Genomic DNA, 6,576 nt, shown 5'->3' on the forward strand with positions numbered 1-6,576 from the left:
TGGTCAAGCAAACTTCGACGAAGCCCGGACTTCGGTATTGCATTTCAGCTTGATGGCTTAAAAATTAATTAATGACTTTGGTCATTAAAAATCTGAAAATTGTAAAAAAAAATAAAAATTTATAAAACGATCCAAATTTACGTTCATCTTATTTTCCATCATTTGCTGATTCCAAAAACATATAAATATGTTATATTCGGATTAAAAACAAGCTCTGAAAATTAAATATATAAAAATTATTATCAAAATTAAATTGTCCAAATCAATTTAAAAACACTTTCATCTTATTCCTTGTCGGTTCCTGATTCCAAAAACATATAGATATGATATGTTTGGATTAAAAACACGCTCAGAAAGTTAAAACAAAGAGAGGTACAGAAAAGCGTGCTATCCTTCTTAGCGCAACTACTACCCCGCTCTTCTTGTCAATTTCACTGCCTTTGCCATGAGCGGTGGACTGACGATGCTACGAGTATACGGTCTTGCTGAAAAATGGCATTGCGTTCAGTTTCATTCTGTGAGTTCGACAGCTACTTGACTAAATATTGTATTTTCGCCTTACGCGACTTGTTTTTGTTGTTGGTTAAGGCGGGCGCATCCTTCTTCATTGGTCTTTTTTCAATCACATCAAGTAATCACAAAATATTTCTTAATCTTAATTCAAAATCAAACATACAAATGATATCAATTGGCGCACCATATCGATATTTACCAATACACATTTTAGCGACAATTAACACATGATTTATATAACTGTGTTGCTAGGATTCCAACCAGATGAAAATGTTTCCACTGAAATGGTATGTTATATAAATCAGATGTAGGTGGTGTGGTTATAGACCGAGGATGGCAGATTTGCAAATTTCCCAACCGTAATGGGGCCGTTACATGCGCGATTCAATCGTGCGATTTACCCTGTCACACGGGCGACTGAGTCGTGGAAAATAGCTACGACAAGTCTGCGACTCAGTCTCATGCGATTCCCTCGTAGCTTTGAGCTTTAGAACTTGTTCTATTCCTGCGACCCAGTCGTCAGTCAATCGCAGAGCCAATCAGAACGCGTCGTTGCGGCCTTCACGCCGTGACGTAAAAAATGGCGGACAGTGGCGGACAGCGTCTCTTCGTCGATTCAAAACTTATTGGAAGAACAGTTTCTTACTCAGATATAAAGGTGACGTTTTAGGCGTGTACAGCGGTCGGGAAAAATAAATTGCAACTGTCTGGGAACTTTATTTCTTGCAAAGGCGTAATGCTGAAAGGTATTTTTCAGACAGGTAGAGCGATGTTCGAACATTAGCGTCTGCTCTCGCAAAGCGCGTTTGCCGTGTTCACTCTGACACGTCACTTCCGCCCCGCTCGCGTGGATTATCGTTCGTCAATCGTTAGTAAATCGTTCGTCTATCGTTCATCGTGTGACGGGTCAATGGCCTACGATGTGATGTGCGATCGGCTCAAGATTGAATCGCGCGATTAAATCTCAACGATTGAATCGCGTATGTGACTGAAGCTTAAGCTGGTGTGAGTACTACGTCTATTAACACTAGACGGTTTTACGTGCATAATTTATAAACATAATTATGATGGTGTACAAACTCATGTTACAATTGTAAGTTGATGTACGGGCTAATTTTTAAACACAGTTGTTGAGGACCTCCATACATGACGCACGCTTGGTAAATCCTAGTCAAATTTCCGGTGTCAGCAGGTTAAAAAACAAAACAATTGTCATTGCCGGGGTTTGATAACCTTCAGAACATGACCAGAGTCGGGTTGACCCTCTTCAAATTTCCAGGTCAAAAAAGGGTGAAGTTCTGGTCGTAAAATGAAAAGCATCCCTTTTTCCAACGTTAACCAAGCTAGATCTGTACTATTACACAATCATTCTGGGTTCGATTATCTCTAGACATGACCCACGCTCTCTCTCTCTCTCTCTCTCTCTCTCTCTCTCTCTCTCTCTCTCTCTCTCTCTCTCTCTCTCTCTCTCTCTCTCTCTCTCTCTCTCTCTCTCTCTCTCTCTCTCTCTCTCTCTCTCTCTCTCTCTACTACAACTCGGATAGGTGTACACTTGTGTAATTAGTCAAGTGGAGTGAATTTCATGGGTGTGACGACTATATCTTGATTATTCTTACATGTGTGTGTGTGTGTGTGTGTGTGTGTGTGTGTGTGTATGTGTTTTGTGTGTGTGTGTGTGTGTGTGTGTGTGTGTGTGTGTGTGTGTGAGCGCATGGGAGTGTGAGCGTGTGTGTGTGTGTGTGTGTGTGTGCGTTTGTGTGTGTGTGTGTGTGTTTGTGTGTGCGGTAATAGAAAATACAGCATTATTAGCGTCATCTGCCGTGATGGTAAAACTGTGCATATTTGTGTACGATTGTGCTACTGCACGAACATTACCCTTGTGAGGGTGTGAGCATGATTTCGTGGCCTTTATCCTCCTGATCGATCTTTGTATTACCTTCGTTTTTACTGTGCTGTGCTTCAAGCTGTCACAGCAACTCTTTAACAAAGAAACGAGAAGAAACATTTTCTTGTCTTGCTTGAGAGAGAGACTCGGTGTGTGCTTGCTTCTTTACTGTGCGCCTCTAATTGGACAGGCTTCAGCGACAGCAGTGTGTTCGGACGGTCAAGCTATTCGCCCCATTCATATTATATGCTTTGAAAGCGGCTGCTGTTACTAGGCGACACATGTGTCAACATTGACTCCTATGACAAGTGCTTTGTGTTAGACTTGTTTAGAGTCTATTACATTAGTTTCGTTGTCTTAGTTTGGTTCTTTATTATCATTGTAAACGGTAACATTACCGTTTTCTCTTTATTTTTCTGTTTTCTTGTGCTAATCTGCCATTCGATTTTCTACTTGTTTATTGCTGCTTTCGTTGTTTTACTTAGTTTGTCGTCCGGAATATTTCCTTGTCTCTTTACTAGTTATTCTACGCTTGACGTTGAGTTTCTGCCTTATTTACCTATTGTACCTTATCGATAACGTCATTGTTTGACACGTTGAGTTTCTGCCTTATTTACCTATTGTACCTTATCGATAACGTCATTGTTTGACACGTTGAGTTTCTGCCTTATTTACCTATTGTACCTTATCGATAACGTCATTGTTTGACACGTTGAGTTTCTGCCTTATTTACCTATTGTACCTTATCGATAACGTCATTGTTTGACACGTTGAGTTTCTGCCTTATTTACCTATTGTACCTTATCGATAACGTCATTGTTTGACACGTTGAGTTTCTGCCTTATTTACCTATTGTACCTTATCGATAACGTCATTGTTTGACACGTTGAGTTTCTGCCTTATTTACCTATTGTACCTTATCGATAACGTCATTGTTTGACACGTTGAGTTTCTGCCTTATTTACCTATTGTACCTTATCGATAACGTCATTGTTTGACACGTTGAGTTTCTGCCTTATTTACCTATTGTACCTTATCGATAACGTCATTGTTTGACACGTTGAGTTTCTGCCTTATTTACCTATTGTACCTTATCGATAACGTCATTGTTTGACACGTTGAGTTTCTGCCTTATTTACCTATTGTACCTTATCGATAACGTCATTGTTTGACACGTTGAGTTTCTGCCTTATTTACCTATTGTACCTTATCGATAACGTCATTGTTTGACACTTTGTGTTTCTGCCTTATTTACCTATTGTACCTTATCGATAACGTCATTGTTTGACACTTTGTGTTTCTGCCTTATTTACCTATTGTACCTTATCGATAACGTCATTGTTTGACACTTTGTGTTTCTGCCTTATTTACCTATTGTACCTTATCGATAACGTCATTGTTTGACACTTTGTGTTTCTGCCTTATTTACCTATTGTACCTTATCGATAACGTCATTGTTTGACACTTTGTGTTTCTGCCTTATTTACCTATTGTACCTTATCGATAACGTCATTGTTTGACACTTTGTGTTTCTGCCTTATTTACCTATTGTACCTTCCCAATAAACATGCCAGAACTGGGCCACTGCTGGCTTTTTGCTGGCAAGTTTGGTAAAGCTGGCCATAAAAAAACCAACACTGGGCCAATTATGGTTTGCCAACAAAGGCCCAGTTATGGCTTGCCATCACTGGCCCATCTCTGGCATTCCAGTAATATTGTCGGCCAGTAAAATGCCTTAATTGGCCCACTGTTGGCACGCCATTGGTGGCCCAGTGCTTGTTTGCCAGCATTGGGCCATAGGTGGCGATTTGCTGGCAATTATAGGTGGGTTTTTGCTGGCACGCCAGCAGTGGGCCAATGCTGGATAATTGCTGGCAAGAAGATCTGCGACAGCACAGCGGTATGACTTTCTCACTTGGAGTGACGTAATGTACAAACAAATGTCGAAATATCTTGACGTCACTCGTGATGATGACGCATTGTCAACTAAATCCGGCCCGCGGTGGTTCTGCAGATGTCCGGTTATTTGTTTTGCATTCAACTTCAAGGAATTTCCAAAGCACCTTCTTCGATTTCAGTACGCGTCCGATCTCCTCCGGCTAGAAGCAAGCGTGGTGAGTTTCACAAACAGTTGTGTGAGCAGGTCGTCGCAACGGCGTTAGATCTAGTATCTTCTTGTTCTTTTCCTCCGTTGTCGGTCTTTTTTCAACTTTCTTCTGCTGGACGTTTGAGTCAGTTCGCAAAATATAATAGACTTTAAGAAGTCGTCCTCTCTGTAAGAAAGAATCTGCGCGCGCACGCGCGTGTGTGTGTGTGTGTGTGTGTGTGTGTGTGTGTGTGTGTGTGTGTGCGCCCGCGCGCGCGGTTGTGTGTGTGTGTGTGTGTGTGTGCGCCCGCGCGCGCGGTTGTGTGTGTGTGTGTGTGTGTGTGTGTGTGTGTGTGTGTGTGTGTGTGTGTGCCTTTTTCCTTTCTTTGTGTGATTGAGTTTGTTTTGTCTCTGTCAAAAGAAAAGCACCATAGGCATTACCATAAGCTTACTTGTAACCAAACAAATTGCATCTTGTGAATGTTGACATTGAGTATGTGTCTATTCACTCCAGGACAAAGATTTGTGCAAGTGTCCGACTGCCCAACTGGATAAGATGCAGCTCGCCTGGGTCTCAGTTCCTGAGAGAAACGCAAGAGAGCTGTCCGAGACAACGTAAGCTTCGCAGGTTAGATCAAAATACATATTCCTGTTGACCCCTTACTTCTGCTTGGCATTTTAGTCAGTTCAGAAAATATGATAGATTACAAGAAGTCGTCCTCTCTGTGAGAATGCCTCTGTGTGTGTATGTGTGTGTGTGTGTGTGTGTGTGTGTGTGTGTGTGTGTGTGTGTGTGCGTGTGTGTGTGCGCGTGTGTGTGTGTGAGCGCGCGCGCGTGCGTGCGTGCGTGTGCTGTTTGCTTGCATGCCTGCGTGTATGCTTGCGTTTGTTTGGTTGTTTGGTTGTGTGTGTGTGTGTGTGTGTGTGTGTGTGTGTGTGTGTGTGTGTGTGTGTGTGTGTGTGTGTGTGTGTGTGTGATATGGAATAATGAATTAAAACCAACAAAACTCGTTTGCTTTCATGTTTCAAGAGGTGAACGGCAGGAGGACTTGAGAGTTTCAATGGCTAACCGTAGGCTACGACGTCAGGACAAAGAAAAGAAGCGTTATCTCAACGTTGCGGATGCGAACAGAGAAATGACAGAATCAAGACAATCCTACGGAGGTTTACTGGGAAGTGAACAAGAAACATTCCTGCCTTTGGTCATCATGTCTCGAGTGTGAAATTTAGAACGCTGTACAAATAAAATAAAACAGTGAGCAACTGAAAACAAAGCGTACGTTTCTGTAATGTTTCGGTAATGAGTCGTTGCTGTTTGGAAGCTTTACATTTGTTTTGTTTTTAATATATATTACTGTATTGTTGTTGTGCCCGCTATAACTGCGTTGATGACGATATTCTGTCAAAACCACTGCCTTTACTTGCCAGATAAGTTACACGACAAATGTGATTAGCATTTCAATTGCATTTTACTGATGAATTTGATAATTACGCATATGCATATTGCTAATGTACAGCTTGACAGCATTGCCCTTTGCTTTATTTGCGCACGTCTTGCCGCCAGCATGGGTTGAAAAGTCCATTGATGTGCTGTGTTTTGTTATTGTTATTACATTCACAGTAAAAAATGACAAAACAAAGCATATTTATAGACTTCTAACAACCATCTATGGGCTAACAAGACTGTGCAGATCGAGTACATGAATAGAGCCGTCATTCTATCCGAATCAGTGGTATTGGTATATTTCCTGCAACTTATTGGCATTTTGCTGGCAATGGTAAAGACAGAAATATGGCATTTTGCCGGGCCAGTTGTGGCCCGGTAATTTCAGCAGGTAAAGGGCCATTAACGGAAAATATATGGAAAAAAGTTTTTTTTTATATGGAACTAAAAACCTGCAAAATGCTGGCAAAATGCTGGCGAAATGCTGGCAAAATGCTGGGTTTTTGATGGCAAGCCATCAATAAGCCATCAAATAAATGATGGGTTTTTGCTGGCAAAATTCTGGCAAAATGATGGCAAAATGATGGCAAGCCATCAAAAAGCCATCAAATAAATGATGGGTTTTTGCTGGCAAAATTCTGGCAAAAT

General features: G+C 41.4%; 1 long non-coding RNA gene across 1 annotated transcript; it reads left to right on the forward strand.

The window, feature by feature from the left end:
* The first annotated feature begins 3,955 nt into the window (after positions 1–3,955).
* Positions 3,956–6,341, forward strand: LOC138970376 (uncharacterized). The gene is made up of 2 exons (XR_011456914.1): positions 3,956–5,112; positions 5,515–6,341. It is a non-coding gene; the product is annotated as an uncharacterized lncRNA (long non-coding RNA).
* The last annotated feature ends 235 nt before the right edge of the window (positions 6,342–6,576 follow it).

This window comes from Littorina saxatilis, linkage group LG7, assembly GCF_037325665.1.
Source record: "Littorina saxatilis isolate snail1 linkage group LG7, US_GU_Lsax_2.0, whole genome shotgun sequence".
NCBI lineage: Eukaryota > Metazoa > Mollusca > Gastropoda > Littorinimorpha > Littorinidae > Littorina > Littorina saxatilis.